General features: G+C 43.8%; 1 long non-coding RNA gene across 1 annotated transcript in view; it reads left to right on the forward strand.

The window, feature by feature from the left end:
- LOC114113914 (uncharacterized) overlaps window positions 1–24,558 on the forward strand; it is a 123,007-nt gene that overhangs the window by 50,150 nt on the left and 48,299 nt on the right. The window contains exon 2 of the long non-coding RNA XR_006059157.2: window positions 14,154–14,295. This is a non-coding gene — a long non-coding RNA (uncharacterized LOC114113914). The remainder of the gene's footprint in view (window positions 1–14,153; window positions 14,296–24,558) is intronic.

A 24,558-nucleotide genomic window follows, 5' to 3' on the forward strand; every position in this document is an offset into this window, starting at 1 on the left:
TGTCACCATGGGTGACCTGTGGGTATAACGGATTCGTTCCTGGTGGCTCAGACAGTAACGAATCTGCCTGCAATGTGGGAGACCTGGGTTTGATCCCTGGGTTGGGAAGATCCCCTAGAGAATGGAATGGCAACCCACTTCAGCGTTCTTGCCTGGGGAATCCCATGGACAGAGGAGCCTGATGGGCTGCAGTCCAAGTGGCTGCAAAGAGTCGGACATGACTGAGCAATTAAGCACACCCACAGCTCCTGTAGCAACCAGAAAAGCGGCACCAGGGCCGGAGGCCAAGGGCCCCTCCCTCAGCTTGGGGGAGATCCTCTAATTGCCAGCAGCTCTGCAGTCTTGAGCAAAGGGTTCTGCGGCTGCTGGGGGCCAGGGCCCTCCCCTCTAAGCTTCCGATGATGGCTCACTTCCTTCCGTGTATGTGTTGGGGGAAATTCAAAGCTACATTTTCAATTTCCCACTCCCTTTGCCATTACATTCTTGGTGGGTTTTCCAGCCTTCTTGATTGCTAGATCTGGACTTCAGGCCTGGTGAACCCTAGATGCACCGATAAGTTTACAATAGGATCAAAGGATATTTTCAGATCTGGGGCTGAGCAGCCTCTAATTATTCTCTTTATTATAATTTTTCCAACGACTTCCTATTCCTTCCTTCCTATATATATATATATATATATTTAAAATTTTTATTTATTGGCTAAGCTGGGTCTTCGTCACTACTTCGGCAGGGGCTACTAGTTGCAGCGAGCAGGGGCTGCTCTCTAGTTGTGGTATGCAGGCTTCTTTTGCCATGGAGCGTGGGCTTCAGCAGTTTCGGCACATGAGCTTGGTAGTTTAGGTTCCCAGATTCTAGAGCACGGGCTCAGTAGTTGTGGCATAGAGGCTTAGTTGCTCCGAGGCATGTGGGATCTTCCCAGACCAGGGATCGAACCCGAGTCTCCTGCACTGACAGGTGGGTTCTTTATCACCAAGCCACCACGGAAGCCCCTTTCCTTCCTACATTAAATCTCTAATGTCCATCAGTTGTACATAAGATCCACAATGGCACAATACTGATAGCAGCAGTTGGTACGTGTAGGTACCTTGTTGGACTGAAAATTAATGAGTGAATGGCTGTGTATTAGAACAAAATGAATGAAGGCTGTAAACACTCTTTTGGTTGTTTTTTTCAACTAGACTATCTCCCTGTCATCTGTGCTGGCTAAGTCTGGCTCTGTCTGAGGGCTAGATGAGCTGGTCTGATTCCTCTGGTCTGAGGACTCTGGGACAGTGAGGTAGGGGAGAAGAAAGTGAGGGGCCTGAGGGAAGAGGCAGCTGGTAGGTCTTTCAGGAGCCTCATTGCCCAGTGAGATTTCTTCTGGCAGCTTCCCCCATCGCTGACCTGGAGCTGGAGCCAGCGTGCTCCACAGAAGCAGCTTGGCTGTGGTCACACTGTCTGGCTCCAAAGTCAAGAACAGTGAAGTGGCGAGGGGCCTGCTCTGTGGGCCCAGGGGTTAGGGAAGGGGGTGGGACTTGAAAGGCAAGGAGCCCGGCCCCATATGGCATCCGGATTTTAAACGACTCTACTTAGAAATAGAAGAAAATCTCTCCGGAAAATGGGAGGGCTCTGGCAGGCATCCCAGGCCTGAGGAACAGCAAGTTCCTGCCAACTTGTGACGGAAGTGGAGGTTTTGTGGGAAGGGCGGAGGGAAGAGGGCTCTGAAGAGAATGGACACAACCCGGCAGCGTTCTTCCTGGTTAAAAAGCCTGTCTGGGGGTAAACATGTTTCTGAAAATGAAGACACTTTTTATTCTTCCAGACTGGCCTACTTCCTGTGAATGCAGTTATTCCCAGGTGTGCGTGTTTATGTTCAAAGAAGGGATATGATAAACTATTCGTGGTCCCAGCCTGAGAAGGCTTTGGAATCATGGAGTGCAAAACTCAGCCTCACAACAGAATGGATACATGTATATGTATGACTGAATCCCTTCACTGTTCACCTCAAAATATCACAACATTGTTATAGGCTATACCCCAATACAAAATGTTTTTGGTGCTAAGAAAATTAAAGAAAAAAAAAAAGCCCCACCTCTTTGTGTTTCTGAGGCAGGAACATGCCTTCTAGATTTCATCTTCTAGGATAAGGCTGGGAATTCTCCTGGGAAACTCCTTTCCAGCCTGTGAGAGCCAGAGGCCCACTTATGGCCTCTTCAGGGCTTTTTTTAGGCTGAGGAGGGTGAGGGCTACAGATATGTAGACAACCTGCCTTGGCTGCTCCAGCAAGGTGCACTTGGGGAAGGAAAGCTCTGAGCGGGGAGCAGGAGCCATGAATGAAGAGGGAGAAGGAGTTACACATTTACATTTGCAGAGAGGTCTAAAATCAGCATGGTTCCCAAGAGATCCAAAGTGGATAAGCAGACCCTCAGTCTGCAATAAGTCATTCTCCTGTCCAGAACCCCAGCCAACAGCTGTCCCTGATGGGGTGGCGGCATTTCCTAATCTCTTTGACTCCAGAGCCTCACTGTGAAGCTGTCCCCAGAGCTGAAGGAGCGTCTTTTTTCTGAGAGTGGACTGTGAATCTGATTCATCTGGGAAGCCCACCTGGAAAGCCCTGTGGAGCAGGGTACGGCAGAGGGGGCGAGTGCATGTGTGTGCACGCCAAGTCACTTGTCATGTCTGACTCTTTGTGACCCTATGAGCTGTAGCCCCCTCAGGCTCCTCTGTCCATGGGGATTTTCCAAACAAGAATACTGGAATGGGTTGTCACGCCCTCCTCCAGGGGATCTTCCCAATTCAGGGATTCAACTTGTGTCTCTTCTGTCTCCTGATTGGCAGGTGGGTTCTTTACCACTAGTGCCACTTGGGAAGCCCGAGGGGAGAAGTGGCTGCATTTAAAGCCACCCCTTTCACAAGGCTTTCTGAGAAGGTGGGTCATCTGTACTGCTATAGGACCTCTGAGGTGTTGCTCGTGGGAGGGTGACTTGGTACAACCACTTGGGAGAACTTGTCACATTACATAGGAGAATCCAGGATGTGCAAAACTAACCCAGCAATTCCATTCTTGATTACGTGTCCTAGAACAGCAGCTCTCAAGGCTTTTGGTTTCAGGACCCCCTTTCACTATGAAATATCGTTTAGGGTGCCAAATAACTTTTGCTTGGGTGAGTTATATTGACCAATATTTACCACACTAGAAATTAAACCCAAGAATTTGATAACCTATTAATGCATTTACAAGTAACAATGAAAATGCATTACATAACCAACAAATAACATTTATGAAAAATAATTATTTTCTAAAACAAAACAACTTAGTGGGAAGAATGCCATTGTTTCATAATCTTGCAAATCTGAGTTAATAGAAGACAGCTGGAATTCTCATATCTGCTTCTGCATCTCTGTGTTATCTCATGTACTTGGTGGAAAACTTCACCATTTACTTATGAGAGTATGAAAGCAAAAAAGCCAAAAAATCTTTATATTATTATGAAAACAGTTTTGACTTCTCAGATCTCCTCCTCCATCCCCGCCAAGATCATCTCAGGGGTGCCCAGAAAACATTTCTTACTTCGACCCCAGGAGAAAAGTACAAGCATGCTCAGAGTGGTCTTATTTGTAACAGCAAAAAGAAACCTGACTTAAATGTTTATAAATAATAGAAGTGATAAATTGTGATATATTCATAGTATCGCTGAATCTCACAAACAATACTTTGCAAAAAACAATAAAATATGATTTCATGTTCATAGAGTTCAAAAACATAAAGTATATTATTTAGTGATATAAATACATGGCAAAATCTTAAAGAAAAGCAAGGACGATGGTTAACACTGGGGAAGAGGGGAAGAATACCACCACTGCCAAGGGATATACATGGAATTTCAGAAATACTTCTGTTTCAGTTCAGTTCAATTCAGTCACTCAGTTGTGTCCGACTCTTTGCGACCCCATGAATCGCAGCAAGCCAGGCCTCCCTGTCCATCACCATCTCCCAGAGTTCACTCAAACTCACGTCCATCGAGTCGGTGATGCCATCCAGCCATCTCATCCTCTGTCGTCCCCTTCTCCTCCTGCCCCCTATCCCTCCCAGCATCAGAGTCTTTTCCAATGAGTCAACTCTTCGCATCAGGTGGCCAAAGCATTGGAGTTTCAGCTTTAGCATCAGTCCTTTGAAAGTGAAAGTGAAAAGTGAAGTCGCTTAGTCGTGTCCGACTCTTTGTGACCCGTGGACTGTAGCCCACCAAGCTCCTCCGTCCACGGGATTCTCCAGGCAAGAATACTGCAGTGGGTTGCCATTTCCTTCTCCAGGGGATCTTCCTGACCCAGGGATCGAACCCAGGTCTCCCACATTGCAGGCAGACGCTTTAACCTCTGCACCACCAGGGAAGGGAACAAATAGCCCCTGAAATCTCAACGGCTTAAATACATTAAAGATTCATTACAGGCCAGCTAATATGGCCTCCACCACTTGGTGTGTCTTGAATAAGTGTGGTGAGGAGAGGGATCATGATAAGACATGCACTAGGTCTTAGAGGCCGTCCAGAAGAGGTACTTGTTACTTCTGCTTACATCCTATTGGCCAGAGCAAGTCACATGGCCATGTGCATGTACATCTGATTATGTGCCCAGGAGGGAAATTGAGACATTCGGGCTATTTGGTATCGTTCTACTTCATTAGGATCATTTGGCTTTAAGTTGAGTGGTAGGTTCATAGAGTACTTGCTTAATTATTAATTTATACATAAATTTTATCAATACATTTACGCTTATCATATGCTATTTACGTATATGGGCTTCCCAGGTGGCTCAGTGGTAAAAAAAAATCCACCTACCAAGCAGGAGACATGGGTCGGGAACATCCCCTGGAGGAGGGCATGGCAACCCACCCCAGTATTTTTGCTGGGAAAATTCCATGGACAGGGGACCCTGGTGGGCTACAGTCCATAGGATTACAAAGAATCAGACACAACTTAGCAACTAAACAATGACAACAGCAACTATATATATATATATGTCTTATTTAAGTATATATATGTATTGGGCTTCCCTGGTGGTTAGAGGTTAAAGCATCTGCCTGGAATGCGGGAGACCCGGGGTTCGATCCCTAGGTCGGGAAGATCCCCTGGCGAAGGAAAATGGCAACCCACTCCAGTACTCTTGCCTGGAGAATCCCATCACGGAGGAGCCTGGTAGGCTACAGTCCATGGGGTCCCAAAGAGTTGGACATGACTGAGCGACTTCGCTTATTAGGTATAAAGTATTTGAAAGGAAGAAACAAAACAAAGAGAAAAAAGAATAACTCTTTAATATTTTTTATCCAAATACATAATTTGTATATTTGGATTTTTAAAAAGTGGAGGCCGAGAGAGGAGAAGGTGAGAGCTAAATTAAGAAACACTTGGAAGTCCTGGAGCAATGGTCTTTAAACTGGGGTAAACATATTCCCAGGGTCCATGAAGACACTCTAAAAGGTTGTAATACATATTCTATTAAAGAATCAGTTTCTAGATGCTCATTTCTAGATGTCCTCTTGACGAACATTGGTCTCGCTGAGAATACTCCTGTGTTTGAGCTGTTTTCTTTCCCCTTTCCTCTTTTCTAAGTGGCCTTTTCCCATATTTTTCAAAAGAAAGATGTGCTCCTTCTTGTCATTTTGTCCTTGATAAAAATCTCCAGACAGGAATCAAAGAGACAATTCAAAGTGTTGGTTCTAGCTGAGCAAGTGAATTACTCCAAAGATAGGACTACAGATCTGTTTGCAGATCAGATATTATCCCATCATTTTAACAAAGGTGAAGGAGAAACCAATGAACATTTAGTAATACACATGATAAATGATTAATAATGATCTTGTTATTATGCATGAATTCCAAAGGAGTTCAGAGAATCAAATAATAACTACAATAAATTCCCTCCATCCTGAACATGTTTTCTTAGCACTTACATTTTTTAAAGTGAAAAATTAAAGCTAGAATTGATGCTGAACCCACTCTCATTCTGGAAAGAGTAATATTTATCCATGGATATGTAGAGGGGAAAGCACCAACTGTCTCATTAAGAAAAGCATTTCCAAAATATTCTTTGGGATAATAATATTTTATTAAAATGTTCAATAAACCTGTGATATATTTATGTTATTTTGATGAATTGTGTATTACTACTAATTGTAATGATAACTCATTCTGTAAGAAAATCTTCTTGCTATAGACTAGCGCTGTCTAACAGAACTTGCCGTGATGATTGGATTTGCTCCATCCAATACAGCCCCATATGCCACGTGTTGCTATTAAATACCTGGAATGTGGCTAGTGTGAATGAGGATCTGAATTTCAAATTTTATTTATTTAAAAAAGTTTTAATAGTCACATGTGGCTAGTGGCTATATTGTTGGACAGCACAGCTTTAGAACTTTATGGCCACAGAAAAGGAAAAACTACTAAATTTGAATTTGTATACATTTTTAAGAGAAATATGATAAAGTGATTAATAAAGTATTTTAATCATAAATGTATATTATATTATGATAAAGTTTTATAGAGGAAGAGAAATGGAAATACAAATTCAAAGAGAAAAAGGAATAATGTAAAATTTCTTACTGTTAAGGAAGTGCACATTTGTGATATTTTTAAAAGGATGATGGAGGATATCAATTCCTTTAATATTTCAATTCTATTTGGATACATTTAAATTAGGGACAACAATGATTCTTAAATGTTTAAACTGTTAAAATATTTCAATTTACAGTGGACTTTTAATTTTTTTGCAGCTATTTAATCTTAAGATGAAAAATCTTAGACACCAATGTAAAAATGTTTGAGGGGAGTGTGTAATGACAGCCCCAAATGTAAAACTTCCCTTAAAAACAAGTGTCCTAAAAAAAAAAAAACAAAATCCAAACAAATGAGCCAAAAATACAAAGTTGCCTGTCTCTTATGCACACACGTGTACACATACTCTCCCCCTAACAGACCCAATTCCACACTGGCAATTACGGCACAGCCGGCTAATGAACCACACTTGGTTAGCAACTTGGGGTAGTCTGATCAGTTAGAACTCTTCAGAGGTGGGACAGCCTCAAAGAAGATTGTTAAGGATCAAAAGTTCATTTCAAAGTTGTTTATATTGCTGCAGCCTAAATCTGCTTGGCCTCAGCAGCCCTTGACAGACCACACACAGGTCTTTCGTGTTTGGCTTGGTTTTGGTGGAAACTGAGGCAAGGACCTGAGTTAGGTGCAGACCTAGGACAATGCACACAGGTCCCAAAGTGACTCAAACTGAAAAAATCGAGAGGAAGCAGAATCTAGGAGGCAGAGGTGACCCTCAGAACATAAGTCTGCTCTCCCCCTCCCCCCAAGGCCTTAGCCTCCCTGTGGAAGTGGGCTGGGGTTTGGAATTCAGGTGCTTTGTGTGTCACAGGGCATGCTGAACCCAGCGTGGTTATCCTCATTCGCCCATGGCCTCCCTGCAGTGTTGCTCAACTCCAGGTGTCAGGAATGGCTCAGCCCATTCCCAGTGGCAGCAAGAAGACAGGAGGCCCAGAAAAGACTGAGAGGCAGGGCACTGAATGACCCCAAGTCACCACCACCACCAACCCACCCCGGCGCTGTAGGGGACGGGAAAATATTCCTGTGACCCAGTGAGTGCTTCCCACGCAGGTGAGCGCTGCCAGCCAGAGGGGTGGAGGTGGGGAGGGGGCGGGGCTGGGTATCCTGGCAAGTGAGTGGCAGGAGAGTGTCTTCACCTTGTGGGACCTGGGATTCCAGATCAGCAGCTCTGACTCAGCCTCTGATTGGCAAAGGTCAGGCCTCCCTTTCGCAAGGGCTTCCACTCTCGGCTGGGCCCTGCCCAGGTTAGGCAGGCAGGAGGCCTGATACTCTGCACTGACTTTGGGACCAGCTCCCAGGAAGCTGCAAGGGATCCAAGTGGTCTTGGCACCATTTCAAAGGCTGGCTTCAAGATGCTTTATCAGTGGGCTTTTGTACCAGGCCCAGGCTGAGGCTGCATAAGAACATGGAAGATGCCAGGGAAGTCAGAACAGCTTTTTAAAAATAAGGCTCAGACCATAGGCAGGTGCTTCCATACCACTTGGACCTTAGTGAAGGAAAAAGAGAACATCAGCCCAGGGGGGGAGAACACAACAGACACCTTCCTGTAGGAAGATGGGGGAATGACTGCAAGAGACATGGGGTGTCAAAGAAAGTCTGGATCTGCACCTTTTTTGCTTTAACTGTCATGCCACTTGTCATCTCTGAATGCCTCAGAGCTTGATGTCGTATCACATGGTGAATGCCTGCGTGCGTGCGTGCTAAGTTGCTTCAGTTGTATCTGACTCTTTGCCACCCAATGAACTGTAGCCCACCAGGCTCCTCTGTCCATGGGATTCCCCAGGCAAGAATACTGGAGTGGATTGCCATGTCCTCCTCCAGGGGATCTTCCTGACCCAGGGATCAAACCCACATCTTGCATGAGGCAAGCTAAAGAGGACTAACAGCCAACAACAATGTTGACGGCCACTAACATTGGCTCCTTGAAATAAATCTAGAAAACCCAATCATTCTCAGCCTTTATTTTATTTTATTTTATTTTTTTAGAAGAGTTTTTATTTTATTTTATTTTTTTTAAGTTTTTATTTTTTAAATTTTAAAATCTTTAATTCTTACATGCATTCCCAAACATGAACCCCCCTCCCACCTCCCTCCCCATAACATCTCTCTGTAATGCGACTCACATGACCTTTACCTGCATGATTAACTTCTGTAGACAGTGCCAGATTTTGACGCAACTGTCAAATGTGTGCAATTCCTGGGCCCTCATTTCATCTTTTTCTCTCCAACTTAGCAGCTCAGGAAGAATGCACGTAAGAGTATGGTCATTATAGGGTAACCTTGAATTGCTCTAAGTCATTAAAACAGTGAATTCTTTGCAAAACTGAGAATGAAATGAGGTTGCATCTCTTTTGTCAGTTCCATTACTTTGGCTCCAGCGTCATTTGCTCTACCGTAAGGATGGCCTTCTATCTTTCCCCAGGTCACTTGTTCTGTGATGAACCCAGGAAGTCCAGGTTCCTAGGATGATTATCTGAGATGCAACAGTGACTCCTGGTCTCTCTCTTTCTTTACTTTTTTTTTTTTTTGATATATATACAGTCTTTAATATAGACAGTTTATGACAAAAAGCAAGACAATTTTTGTTTAAACCTGAAGAACTGAGGCTTAAAGGAATTAATTTAAAGATAATCTAACTTGGGATTTGGCATTTATATTTAACATTTCCAAAAATTTTTTCAACAATTAGAAGACTCCTGGTCTCTTGGACCACTGGAGCCACCTCAGATGCATGTCTTCAGCCTGGGAGCTCCTCAGTCACTGCCAAAGGCAGGGTTCTTGGGTGGTCGCCAAAGCCCGAGGGGCCAGAGCCCATAGCAGCTTGTATGATTGCTGCAGTTGCTGCCAGTTGGTAATTCCACGACCTTGTCTGAGCCTCAAAGCCTGTCCTGGTTGCTCCAACTTGCTCTAACCCTGAGTCTTGGACTTCTCTTGCTGCTGATCCTGGAGTCTGTGGCACAGCCAGGAGCCCTGGTGCAGGTCCCACTGGCAATTGTCCTTTGAGCCCAAGACAGGATGGTCCCTGGCCCCTCTCACCATGCTCAGCTAAGGCTGCTCCCCACTGGAGCCATGAGGAGCCACTGCCCCTGGGCAGCCTGTGCCAGGACAGCATGGGGGGACAGGTTCCCCTGTCTGCCTGTGGCAGACTGAGGACCACAGCTCCCTTCTCCTCTGCATTGCTATAGCCTGAGTCCACACCCAGTTCCTATCACTGAATGAGTGTCTTTCAAGGAGACAGACTCCTCAGTCATAAAGTCCTTGGAATCCATCTTGCAGCCAGGGGGTTGTGATTCAGTCTTTGAGAACTGCTGAACTTAGAGTTGTGCCCTCAGCACAAAGGTCTGCTCATCTCCAAACCAAGCCAAGCTCTGACGGCATCTTCTGTCTTGTTCTCAGAGGACCATGTTGCAGTGGTTTCGTGCCATGACATCAGTCATGAATATTGGCTGCAGGCTGTGTTAGGGTGCCACTAGCTGCCCCGAGTAACAAGCCCCAAGTTCAGTGATTTAACACATTAGAAGTCTACTTACCACTCACATAAGAGTCTAGTGTGGCTGTTGCCATCGTGTGGCTTTTTCCATCCAAGGACCTGGAAGTCCTCTGCATCTAACTGATAGATGTAGAGAAGTCACATCCTCTTCTTTTTTTACGTCAGTAAAATATACATTAAATTTACCATTTAACCTTTTTAAAGTATATAGTTCAGTGGCAGGTACATGCACATTGCTTTGTAGCCATCACTGCTATCCATCTTCAGAACTTTTTCCTCTGTTTTTGGCTACACTGCTGGCAAGTGAGATCTTAGTTCCCTGACCAGGAATCAAACCCATGCCCTTTGCAATGACCATGCAGAGTCTTAACCACTGGGCTGCCAGGGAGCTCCCTAGAACTTTTTCATCTTCCCAAATGGAAACTCTTTCCCCAGTAAACACTAGCTCCTCATTTCCTGCTACCCCTTGGCTCCTAGCAACTATCATTCTACTGTCTGTCTTTGTGAATTCGGCTGCTCTAAATACCTCATATAAGTGGCCTCTTGTGATATTTGTCCTTTTGTGACTGGATTATTTTGTTTAGCACCATGTCTTCAAGTTTCACCCATGTTGTGGCACTTGTTAGAATTTCCTTCCCTTTGAAGGCTGAATAATATTCTATGGTATGTGTATACCACATTTTGTTTTCCCATTCATCCGTTAATGGACACTTGGGTTGTTTTAACCTCTTGGCTTTTCACACCCTCTTCTTAACCATCTTGACACGCAAGTGACATCTGTCATTTGATCCCATTCTTTAGGAGAACCTATTATATGGCCCCACCTACATACATAGGAAGCTGGGAAATGTAATCTCTGGCTGGGCAGCCACTTCCAGAAATAATTCAGCCAGGAAGATGAGGCATGATTTGTTGGTGGACAATTAGCTGTCCCTGCCATCCCCTCACCTTTGTACTTCCTAGAACCACCATTTACTGCGGTCCAGGAAAAATGTCTTTTTTTTTTTTTCTTCACCTTCAGGTCCTAACTGGATGAAGGTTTTGAAGTCTCAATGTACTTTCAGCAAAAGCTGTAGTAACATTTGTGTAGTCTTTTGCATTTTTCATATGGTGTCATTGTTCTGATTCTGTCTCTACTGTTTTCTCACCAGCTGATGTTTGTAGAGCTCATTCTGCTACAATAAATCCAATAAGTAGTAATTATTAATCTCCACAGCAACACCAGGTTTGATCATCTTCCCCTTGTGTATAAGTGAACATATTGAGATTTGTTCACAGTTGTGTGTGCTTAGTCGCTCAGTCGTGTCCAACATTCTGCAACCCCATGCACAATCCAGGTAGTAAATTGTGACTCCATCTGTCTATCTGTACCTCTTGCTTAGGGAGCCATCCTATGGATTTGAGAAATAACCTTGATGTTCTTCAAAGGACACTTTGAGCCCCCAAACCAAACTCTGCCCCCAGAACACCCTCCTTGCTCTAGAAATGACAGACTCTCTCCTCTAGTACCCAAATGGAGCCCTCCCCTGGAGAATGTGGTGAGAAAGGGAGGCAAGATCCTCTCACTCTGGAACCTGTCCTGTGCTGCTGGTCCCCGGGAGCTTCCCAGGACCTTTGGAGCAAAAAACCGAAATGTCTTCTGATGCTGCTGCCATCATGGCAGCAACATTCATGAAGCCGCTTCTGTGTTCCAGGCCCTGGGGATGCACGCAGGAATAAGAAATGATCCCTCCCCTCCAAAGACTGCATTGTCCGACCAGTGAGACAGACATGGGAATGAATGCTCTCATATCATATGACACGCGATATAGACAAAGCGCTATGGAAATTTGGAAGAGGGAGTCATTAATTTTGCTTTGTTATGGCAAGCTACAGCAAGAAGGTGACATCAGAGTTGGGTGTAGACAACGGAGAGATGATTGGGGAGAGCTATTTTAGATAGAAGGGACTCAGTGGTGTTAAAGAATTTGGTGTATTTGAAGATAAAGAGGAGGCACTGTGAGGGGAAAGCATGAGTCTAGACAGGGTGAGGGAAGACTTGAGGAGATTGGGTGGAGCCAGGGGTAAAGGGCCATCATTCTACAGATGAGGCAAGGAGATTATTAACTGGAGACAAATGCAACCAGAGCCATCTAATACACAGCTTCCTCTGGCTAGGATGAACAATGGGAAATGGAACTGATCACCTGTTTCGTTCATTCCAGTCCCATTCATTCCCAAAGGGCAGGCCCACCCCAGCCATCCTGTTGTCATCCCATATGCCACATAACTGGGTCATTCTGGGTAAAGGCCAGAGAAGAGACTGCCCGAGGACATCAGTACTCCCAAAATGACCCCTCCCCCTTGGCCTGTAGGTGAAGAGGAACTCATGACAGGTTTTTTCCCTCCCTAGTTGGCTTATAGGAGAGGATTAAGCTGAATCCCAAGTTGGTTATCTCAAAGCCAGGGTATCTATCCATTACCTGCATAGACAGAATTGAAGCCTGGGGGTGCCAGGAACACTGTGGCTTCTCTCCTGTCCCATGGCTGAGTGTGAAGGAGGTGGAGAGAGAAGGGAAAGAAGGTGGTGGAGAGAACAGAGAACAGTGTCAGAACCCAGTTCACCATCACGCAGGTACTCACCAGCCCCTCACTCATGCTTCCCCACCCTCTTATATCAGGATGGGATCCCCAGACTTCTAAGTAATTTACAATTACAAGTGGAAAGCCAAGGGATTCTGGGCTAACAGTGAACCTGTGGTGAGAAATCAAACCCTGAAGGTGGCAGCTGCCCCGCCCAAGAAGCCAAAGCCCTTCTCTCACAGAGGCTGTGGGCCAGCGATGCTTTACTGAGAAGCCTGTGCCAACCTTGAGGGTACAGCGATGAAGGGGACATTCTTCCTGCCTTCAAGGACTTCACAGTCTGGTGGCAAAGACAGGCAGGTATGAAGCTCCCAGCATCTTAGGTGCCATGCATTGTGTAAACTGTGATGAATTCTATCTAATCTCTTCAAATGAAACATCTAATCAAGATACTGGGTAATCTGGCCTCTTCTTCTGCAAACTTGCCCTCAGTGGGATCCATTTCCAATATTATGAAAGACATACTATATCATCATTCGCTAATCATAAATGACACCATGAAATTGATATAAAAATCTATTCAGAAAAACAATTCAGATTCTCCCATCAGCATATGTCATTCTGTGGCAAAGGTTCTAATTAGTTATATTATTTTCCTCTCCAATTTTGTTCTAGACTTCTAATGACTTTGTACAGCAAAGTTCTGGATTCCTTAATTCCTCTGAGCTCTGCCAGGTCTGGGGCTGTTTTGGTATTCAGCAATGGGGCAGCTGAAACATTCGAAACTCAAGGCAGGGCCCATGATTGGGTTTGTAAGAAACCATGAGTCTAAGCTGCTGGTTAACATTCCTTAGCAGAACAGATTTTTTAAAGATCCAGAATCTATTTTGAAGGAGTGGAATTGAGGAAGTTAAGAAATGACTCTTGAGAGTCCTTCGGACAGCAAGGAGATCAAACTAGTCAATACTAAAGGAAATCAACCCTGAATATTCACTGGAAGGACTGATGCTGAGGCTGAATCTCCGATACTTCGGCCACCTGACAGGAAGAGCCGGCTCATTGTAAAAGACCCGATGCTGGGAAAGATTGAGGGCAGAAAGAGAAGGGGTTGACAGAGGATGAGATGGTTGGATGGATGGCATCATTGACTCAATGGACATGAGTCTGAGCAAACTCCAGAGAGAGTGAAAGACAGGGAAGCCTGGTGTGCTGCATGCAGTCCACGGGGTTGCAAAGAGTCGGATACGACTTAGTGATTAAGCAACAAGAAATGACGATGATAAGGATAAAAGGATCTTTGGATGAAAGTTATAGGAATATGAGTCTGAGCTCAAAACAATGAAAAATTTATCATAGTTGGAACCATCCAAGACTGGTGGAGGTAATGGGTGTTTGTTGATAGAGGCCAAGCAGAGGCAAGATGACAGTCAGAGGGTCTTATACTGGGAGGGAGGTTGAATGAGATAAACTCTACAGCCCTTTGTGCTGAACTTGAGTCTTCACTCTGCTTTCAGCTGATGGAACAAACCTGGCCTGGCAACATCACCTTTCCTGGGCTCCATTTTATCATTGCTGAGTTGGATAGAGACAGCAATGGTCAGAGCCCTCACTGACCACTGTGAGTGAACCCCAGACCATTAGCCCTGGGTCTCAAAGGTAAGTGAGCATAGTCTTGGGACCTCTGGATCCTCAGGTCCACCTGATGACTCGGAGATTCCTTTAATCTTCCACACTGGAGACTAGCCAGGCTGGTTTGTCTTGTTCTAATTATTATTTAGATGACTGTTTGGCTCACTCCTAGGCAAGGTTTAAATCAAGTCAGACCTGTTAATTGAATCAAAGTTATATAATCATATTTGGGCATTTAAGTGCAAACCAATTATTTCGAGCCCGAGCATCTTATACACAAGGAGGGAGTTCTGTTAAGTGTCGGGAATGTATGCTAATACATGAAGCCTAACCCCTAAAGTGGAGGGTGGAGCACTCCAGGGCACTCCTGTTTCGATGAGGCTGTTGTAATAGTTATTGCTCTGGGCACATTCTGGGAGGATGCTGGAAACATCTCAAACAAATATGACATTGACATTACCCCAGCTTGTCAAACCCATTACATTTGGAACATGTCTTTCTGTAGCATTTGGCTTGGCTTATAAATGCATTATCAAAATCTGTAAGAGGTGTTGCCGGCAGCCTTCCCTTGGCCTTTCTGGTCATCAACATTCCTTCCTCTCTTGACAAATATATGCCACAGGGCTCTGTTAGGCATTTCATTTTTTCACTTGGGCCTCTTTCTAGTTTCCAGTCTCAGTCCACAAGCCTCCAAACCTTGTAGTCCTCAAATACTAGCCTCCTCTGCAAAGAGAGAGGAAAACAGGGAGGAGTAAGTAAGGAAGTAATTGATGAGTTGATGGGATGGACTAGTGACATAAACCAACCCATCAGGAAGAAGATACCAGACTCGAGATTGAAGTGTTTGCCCCTAAATGTTCTAAGGTGGGAATATAAACTGATGCAGCCACTATGGAGAACAGTATGGAGATTCCTTTAAAAAAAACCTAGGAATAAAACTACCATACGACCCAGCAATCCCATTACTGAGCATACACCCTGCAAAAACCGTAATTCAAAAAGACACATGTACCCCAGTTTTCAGGCTTCCCCAGTGGCTCAGTGGTAAAGAACCTGCCTGCCAGCGCAGGAGATGCAGGAGACGTGGGTTCAATCTTTGGGTTGGGAAGATCCCACTGGAGAAGGGCATGGCAGCTCAATCTGGCATTCTTGCTGGGAAAATCCAATGGACAGAAGAGCCTGACATGCTACAATGCATAGGGTCGCCAAGAGTCAGACATGACTGACGTGACTGAGCACCAGCACACCCCATTGTTCACTGTAGCACTGTTTACAAGAGCCAGGACGTGGAAGCAACCTAGATAGCCATTGACAGATGTGGTACATATATACAATGGATGTTACTCGCCATAAAAAGGAACAAATTTGAGGCAGTTGAAGCGGCTGAACCTAGATCCTATTATACAGAATGAAGTGAGTCAGAAAGAGAAAAACAAATATTGTATATTAATGCATCTATCTAGATATACGGTACTGAGGAACCTGTTTGCAAGGCAGGAAATAGAGAAAGGGCATAGGGAACAGTCTCCTGGACACAGTGCAGGAAGGAGAGGGTGGGATGAATTGGGAGAACAGCATTGAAACATATACATTGCAATATGTAAAATGGTTAGCTAGTGGGAAGTTGCTGCATAACCCAGGAACCTCAACCCGGTGCTCTGTGACAACCTAGAGGGCTGGGATGGGGTGGGAGTTGGGAGGGAGGTTCAAGACAGGGGACATATGTATCCTGACATCTGATTCACATTGTTGTAAGGCAGAAACTAACACATTGTAAAGCAATTATCCTCCAATTAAAAATAAGTAATTTTTTAAGAAAAACACTCATCCAGGCCTCACAACCTCAAGGGGGCCTCTAGCCCGGAGGTTCCCTGTACATTCTTCACTCCACACTTGGAGAGCGAGGTACCAGGTGCCCATTTTCTGCCTGGTGTGAAGAGCTGAGCTGGCAGGCTTTGCCAAGATAAGTCAGGCTGAGAAACAATCAGATGTCATTGCTGGAGATGGTGTGCTTGCAGAGGAAAAGGCATTTTCTGTCCTCACGTTTTGTCTGTGTCTCTAACACAAAAGCATCAGGTGCCTCTGAAGAGAAGCATTCTGGGGAGAGTTTCATCCTCACCACTGTCCTAATTAGGGAGCCCTTCAGCCTAGGAATTGCAAAAGCCAAGGAGGTACTGCTCACTCGAGGTGGGGACCTTGCTGCAGGTTTCATTGTAAACACATGGCTGAAGTGTGTCACACATGGGCAGGCATGCTGGTGTGTCCAAAATCAGCCACTAGCCAGAGGACATGGACTTTCAGCAAGACTAAATGGAACAGCAGCTGATTTTTTTCAAGTAGGCTTTATTAGACCCACAGAGGACTAACCCTCACCCTGACTTTGGATTCCACTTTTCTTGCCAGGAATTATATTAAATGATTCTATCTAGAACTGAAGGCCTTGATAGACTTTGGTGTGGCTTTGGAGTCTTTTGAGAGTCAGCTGTCAGGACTCAGCCATTCAGACCACCCACAGGTTCCCAGGGCACCTGTGACACAGGCAAGCCCATGACCTCTGGCAAGACTATTAACTTTAGGCAGAAAGGTAGGTGTCAGCTTGTCAGAGAAGATCTGAGCAAACATTCCAAGCAAACCCTGCCACATAAGGAGCTCAGTCCCTAAGAAAGAGTCAAGATAAGGGTGACCATCTCTCCTTTAAGAGGGCAGAGCAGGGTAAAGGCCACACTCACCGTGTGCTGAGCTCAGGGAAAAGGCTCAACTGGGCCCTGCTCAGTCCCTTGAGGGACTTTCAATGAGAAACAGGTAAGAACACCCTCCCTGCCCTGAGCTCTGGGATGGTGGCTGTGAGCCCTCAAGATTCTACAGAGTGGAAAGGTGGCCTACATGTTGCTTGTTCAGTTGCTATTTCATGTCTGACTCTCTGCGACCCCATGGACTGCAGCACGGCCTTCCACGTCCTTCACCCGGAGTTTTCTCAAACTCGTCCATCCAACCATCTCATCCTCTATGTTGCTTGGCTGAAGGCTAATGGATTCAGGCCCAGGTTTAATTGCATCACTCACCCAGAGGGCTCTGATCAGGAGTTATTTTCAGATGACATAGATCCCCACAAGGCACTTGCCTCCTGCCTGTGACACTTTCAAGAGTGACTCTTGCCACATGATTGTAGTGACAAATCGAGCTTTCCTCCAGTGATGTCACTGAGAATTCCAAACTTCTCCGAAAGGAAGAGGGGTGACTACAAATACAGACTTCCCAGTGTATCTCACTTCTTAAACTCCTATATTTGTGGGCATAAAAAGAAAACTTAGAATGGTGAGTACAGGGAACTTGAAAAGAAAAGCGCTTTTCAAGTTATGAAATCTGGTTGTTGTTATTACTAGTTCAGAATATATTGTGCAGATTGAGTTTCTAAAACAGGAGGTGACCAGATTCAAAATTCAAAGTATTTAAGCGGTGGTTTGGGAGCAAGTGTTTTAAGGACGCTTAGAGGAAAGAACTGGGGCCATAGGTTGGTGGTCACTTTAATGAAACCTATTTGAAGTGCACTCAGCAGTGCTCAGCAGTGCTCTGAGGTCCTGGGTTTCATATAAGATAATCATAATTTCTCCTTTTAAGGAAGATTGAGTCTAATTTGAGTTTTTCCTTCCTCTAAGGAAGAAAAACTCCTTATTTCTTAATCGTGTCCATCCTTCAAGACCCAGCTCAAATGCCACCTCCCTCCATAAGCCTTCCATGATTGAGCCTGGCTGGAATTTCCTTTTCTTGCCACTCTCACGGTACTTTATCCTCACCTCTCTGATAACTACTTTCCATTTTCTATAAAGCAAGTTACATACTTGTTTATATTCACACATTTAAAAAGACTGAAATCTTACAGAGTGTGTTCTTTGACCACAATGGAATGAAATTAAACTGAATAAAATACCTAGATAATTATAAATATTTGACTGTTAAATAATATTTAATACTTCTAAATAAATATGGATTAAAGAAGCTATTTTAAGAGAAATTAGAGAATATTTAAGCAGACTGATAAAAAGTCAATATTACATTTCCATTTATAAAATTTATAGGGTACAGCACTTAGAGAGAAATCAATAGCACCAACCTGATCATATTAGAAAAGAAGAAAGGTTTAAAATTAATTATCCAAATTCCACTTTAAAAAGAAAAATAAGGGAATTCAGCCTAAGGAAAGAAAAAACAATAAGTATAAAATGGAAATCAGTATATCAGAAAACAAACTGTAGGGATTTTTAACAAACTTGAAAACTAGTTGTTTGAAGTTTCATAAAATTTATAAACCCATAGTAAGACTGATCAGTTAAAAAAGAGAGAGAAAATTCAAGTTTCCAATATATGGGATGGAAGAAGGGCCAATCCTTCAGGCATTATAATGGTAATAGGGGAATACTATGAACAACTTTATGCCAGTAAGGTTGCTAACTAAGTGAGATGAACTTTCTTTGAAAAATACAACTGACCAAAATTGACACAAAAGAAACAGAAGATCTAAATAATCTATATTTTATAAAGAAATTTAATTCATTATCAGAAGCTTGTCACAAAGAAAAGTGAAGTCGCTCAGTTGTGTCTGACTCTTTGTGACCCCATGGACTGTAGCCTACGAGGCTCCTCCATGGAATTTTCCAGGCAAGAGTACTGGAGTGGGGTGTCATTTCCTTCTGCAGGGTATCTTCCCCACCCAGGGACAGAACCTGGGTCTCCCGCATTGCACACAGATGCTTTTACCATCTGAGCCACAGGGAAGCTCCCTATGCCTAGATGATTTCACTTGTGAATTAGATTCATTTAAGGAGAAAAATACTATAAATCATGCACAAACTGTTTCAAAAAGAGAGAAGAAGGGAAAGTTTTAAAATTCATTTTAGGAGATATGCATAACGCTGATATCAAGACCTGACAAGATATCTAAGGAAATGAAGTGACAGGCCAACATACCTGTGAATATAGACACAGAAATCCTCAACAAAATATAAGCAAATGAAGTTCAGCAATACATAATAATAATAATGCGCTGTGACCAAGTGGAATTTGTCCCCCAAATATATACAAAATGCACAAAACCCCTCTTTTGTAAGTTTTATTTGAACTTTTAAATGTTATGGACATATTTCGTTATATAGGTTTCTATCATCTGTTAAGAATAAATCATAGGAGTACATAAAGCCTCTTTTACTATTTTTGTAATTTCTAATCTATAGTTATTTAAGAGGGCTTCTCTGATAGCTCAGAGTAAAACACCAAACTAATGAAAAATTAGTTCAAGAACAATCAAGTTCAAGAACACCATAACAAATCTTTACTGTGAACCTGTACTTGAATGAAAAGACGCTTACTCCTTGGAAGAAAAGTTATGACCAACCTAGATAGTATATTCAAAAGCAGAGACATTACTTTGCCAACTAAGGTCCGTCTAGTCAAGGCCATGGTTTTTCCTGTGGTCATGTATGGATGTGAGAGTTGGATTGTGAAGAAGGCTGAGCGCCGAAGAATTGATGCTTTGGAACTACGGTGTTGGAGAAGACTCTTGAGAGTCCCTTGGACTGCAAGGAGATCCAACCAGTCCATTCTGAAGGAGATCAACCCTGGGATTTCTTTGGAAGGAATGATGTTAAAGCTGAAGCTCCAGTACTTTGGCCACCTCCTGCGAAGAGTTGACTCATTGGAAAAGACTCTGATGCGGGGAGGGATTGGGGGCAGGAGGAGAAGGGGATGACAGAGGAGGAGATGGCTGGATGGCATCACGGACTCGATGGACGTGAGTCTGAGTGAACTCCGGGAGTTAGTGATGGACAGGGAGGCCTGGTGTGCTGTGATTCATGGGGTCGCAAAGAGTTGGACACGACTGAGTGACTGAACTGAACTGAACTGAACTGAACTGTACTTGAATGAACTATCACATTTCTTGTGACATCAACTCTACTCCAAAATTTAGAAACCATTTAAATATGGGCTTGAAACATACATACCGAACAATACTTACACATGTATGAAATAGAATTGTTTTCCCAAAACATGTTCTTTTTCATTATTTCCCACATCAAATCCTAATTTTTAAATGCCTTTTAGTTTCAAGTGTTCTATTTTTTATAAAATAAAATCTGAAATTTTAATATTTTATTTATTGTTGAAAAATAATTTTCTAGCCATGACTCAGAGAGGGGGAAAGTGAATGCAGGTCCAGCCTGCTGACTTCCATAGTAGAGGCTCCAGGACACCAATCTCCCACCCCATATTCCCCTCTGAACTGGCCCCCTGAAGAAGTGAGAGTAGTTTGTGGAGGCATCTCTGTGATCTGGTGTTGGTAGAGTTGGGGGAGATGGGAATGGGCCCTGTATTTGTGGTTAATAAGTTGGATGTCAAACTCCAGGCAAAAGAGAGTCACTAAGGCTTTTAATAGGGAGAAACACCATTAATCTCTGTGTAGCAAGGTACCATATTTCATCCAGTCTAAGGTACTTGATTGTGTAAACCACCATTATTATAAGTACCTCTAAGAGGGACTTCCCTGGTTGGGTTAGTGGTTAAGAATCTGCCTTGCAACGCAGGGGATGTGGTTAGGGAACTAAGATCCCACATTCCACAAGCCACATGCAACCAAGCCTTTCGGTGCTGAACCCTCATGCCACAGCTAGAGAGTCCGGGCGCCATAACAAAAGATCATGCATGGTGCAACTAAGACCTGATGCAACCAAATAAATAAATAAGTGACTTTTTTTCTAAGTACCTCTAAGAAAGAGAAAAATGGAGCTCAGAGAGATTAAGTTACTTGCTCAAGGTCACACAGGTAGAAGCTGGACTTTGAATTCAGATAGTCTGTCTCCTGAGACAGCACTCTTTACTGCCACACTATTATTCACACTCAAAAAAGGAGAAGGGGGTTGCCAATGCAGTAGGGATGTCAAATAAGATTAGCTCACCCAAGCTTGGCGCAGGAACAGTTTGTAAAGGAAGCAGGTGGTGGGCAGAAACCAGATAGCAGCAGGTTGCAGAGAGACTGGGTGTGAAGAAGTAGAAACACCACTGTGGACCTCTTTCATGAGGTATGGCAATGATAAGGAGTCGGTGGTTGGCTTTTTAACTTTTTCTTAGGTTGGGTGGGAGGCAGGGCGACAGTCTTACTGGTTAAGGAGAGGGAGCCAGGATGGAGAGAAAATAATTGGGTCTGGGAAGTCTGCAGAGGTAACAGGAATGGGATCCGGAGTGAAGGCAAAGCCTGGAGGAGATGGGACCCATCCTTTTAGGCTAAGCATAGGAACCTGGGTTCCTATGTTTGGAGATGCTAGTACATTTATGGGAGCAGGAACCTGAGGGGCTCAGATGCTCTCTTCTTGGTGGAACAGGTGATGAGGCCATCAGCGGATAGTGAGGGAAATAGGACATTGAGGATGAGGTGCTTTGGTATGGTGACTACAGAAAAGGAGAAGGAAAGGGCCCTGGAGAGGAGCTAGACCCCACCTTCCGCCAGGAATGTTCTCCAAGACGTTAGCTGTATTATGCACCTACAACTAATTCCACAAAATGGCCTCTGCCCCCAAAGGCCTGACTACTCCTGGCCCATCTCACCCTGAGAGGAATAGTTCACATCTCACTTGTAGGAATAGGTTGGGGACATGCTGGGCTGGTGCTGTGGCATTAGTGGAAAGCAGGTTTGGGTCCTTTCTTTATGTGGGGTGATGAAAAAAGAGTGTAGGTTCTAGATTCCTGGATTGAATCCTGGTCCCACTATGCCCCAGCTGTGTGACTTTTAGTAAGTTACTTAACCTCTCTTCTTCAACTCCTCATCTGTACAGCAGGGATAAAAATAGTGCCTATCTCATAGGATTTTTGTGAAGATTGAGTTTATATATACGAAACATTTTAGAACTCTACCAGACCTAAGTGCTCAAAAATGTTAACTATTGCTATGCGATCCTATTCTGATCTCTTACCCTGGTTAGCCTTGAGAGATGCCAAGAAAAGTCTGGCTGAGGCTCTAATGGGCCAATAACTTGTTGGAAGGCACCAGAAGTCACTTATTTCTTTAACAAGCCAATGTGGATTTTTCTCTAACAAGTGTCCCATCAATTATTTTCCAGAGATAAAGAAGGAGAAGCTTACACTCACTTCTAAGGACTGATTGTATTGCAATGGTAACCCTTAAGATGCCATTCACCAATGTTTCAGAAAATTAGTTCTGAGAAGCATTAAGAGCAGTTGACTAGAGGGGTGGAATGGGTGGGATATGGGAGGGAGGTTTAAGAGGGAGGGGACATATGGATACCTATGGCTGATTCACTTTGATATATGGAAGAAAGCAACACAATATTGTTAAGCAGCTACCCTCCAATTTTAAAAATAAATTTTTTTTTAAAAAAAGAGCAGTTGACATTTTTCTTGGTTCTTTCAACCAGGACTTGCCTGGAAATCATAACTGTTTGCAAGTTCATATCTTATATTTGTGAAAACTCTTCCAGATATGTGACAGAAAAAAAATTGCTTTAGCAAATCGTATTCATCGTAATACACATAACTGAAAAGTCAGGAGGGTATTTGGTTGGTACTCAGGCATAGCTAGACCCAGTATTTCATGTGATGTTATCAGCCCTTGGTTGCTTCACAGCCTTTGGCTGTCTTCTTTTTTTTCTGTTGCCATTCTTCAGGCAGTTTCCTTTTATACAGTGGCCTCCATAGCTCCAGGCTTACAGATTCCCAGTTTCATGTCTTGCAGAAAGAGAGAATATTTTCCTTGTTATTCCAGCAAACATTCTAGAATTAATTCTGAATTTTACTAATGTGGGTCATTAGTTCATCCCTGAACCGGTTGCTAGGACTCGGGACATGAAATACACTGATCCGCCATACTGCATGGAAAGAAACCAACAAATATGCCCATACATGAACACCCTGTCTAGGGTCATTGCCCCCGGAAGCACCGCCCAGCACTCCAGGTGCTGGGAAACTAACATATTTTCAGGTAAAGCTCTGTATTTATCCATTTCCCAAGAGCTATTCTGACCTGAGCCTCACTTCCAAGTGTGCTGAGAGGGTACACAAGTTTCTTATTCTTCTGACATTATATATAAAGATATAGGGCTTCCCAGAGTTGTCTCTGCCCCTGAAATGTAAGCATGTGTGAAGCAGACACTGTCAATACCCCTACAATATTTCCCAGGGCCTCTACTACTGTGTGAACGCTGGCCAGATCTCCCAATGCACTGGGCTTTCTTTGGCACCAGGAGCCTGCTAGACAGGAGGCCATGTGGCTGATGACAGGCCAGAGTTTCAGAGAACTGGAACTTCCCCCAAGCTCCAGAGCAGCCCTCTACCAATGGATGATGCCAATTGGTGTAGAAGCAGCTACTCAGGTGGGATAACTCTGAGGTGACTTTGCTGTGTGGACTCCAGAGTTGCCAGTGGGCTTAAGCTCCAGTCAGCCTTGTTGCTATTTGGTTTTAAAATGTCCCCTTCATGGGACTTCCCTGGTGGTCCAGTGAGTAAATACAATTTGTTGTTTAGTCACTAAGTCTGTCAACTCTTTGCAATGCCATGGACTATAGCCCACCAGACTCCTCTGTCCATGGGGTTCCCCAGGCAAGAATACTGGAGTGGGTTGCCATTTCCTTCTCCAGGGGATCTTCCTGACCCAGGAATCGAACCCAGGTCTCCTGCATTGCAGGCAGATGACTTACCAGCTGAGCTATGAGGGAAGCCCCATGGAGTATTATTATAGGTATTATTAACCCCATTTTAAAGACAAGAAAATTGAGGCTCTGTGAGTTAAGTGACTTTCCCAACAACAACAATGGGTGTGTAGAAATATGGGGAAGTATAATCAGAAATTTTAGAGTTGAATTAACTTGTAGATAAAATTGATAATAACCAGTACAAAAACGAGAAGGGATGTTTATATCAAAGATCCCTTTTAAAGTTCTGTTAAAAAACTAGTGAAATCACAGAAGCTTAAAACATTCTTTCACTATTATAGTCATTTTTCAATGAAAAAAGAGATTTGAAAAAACACTTTGAATCCTTCTGTTCACCTCCCAAAACAGCCCCTTGTGACTCAGCTCAGCCTCTTTCACCTCACTCTCCTTTTCTCTTTCCCAGCCTTCAGATCAGATTAGATTGCCTATCTAGTTTCTCCTATGATCTTACATCCTCCAAATATACACACACCCTGTTTTTGTGAGATGAGGCCTTTTTTTTTGGAGTGTCAGCTCTTGGCTTAATAAGCCTTGCTCTGATTTGATAATTTTCTGCTTTACGCTCGTAAAATCTACT

Source organism: Ovis aries, chromosome 3, assembly GCF_016772045.2.
Source record: "Ovis aries strain OAR_USU_Benz2616 breed Rambouillet chromosome 3, ARS-UI_Ramb_v3.0, whole genome shotgun sequence".
Lineage (NCBI taxonomy): Eukaryota > Metazoa > Chordata > Mammalia > Artiodactyla > Bovidae > Ovis > Ovis aries.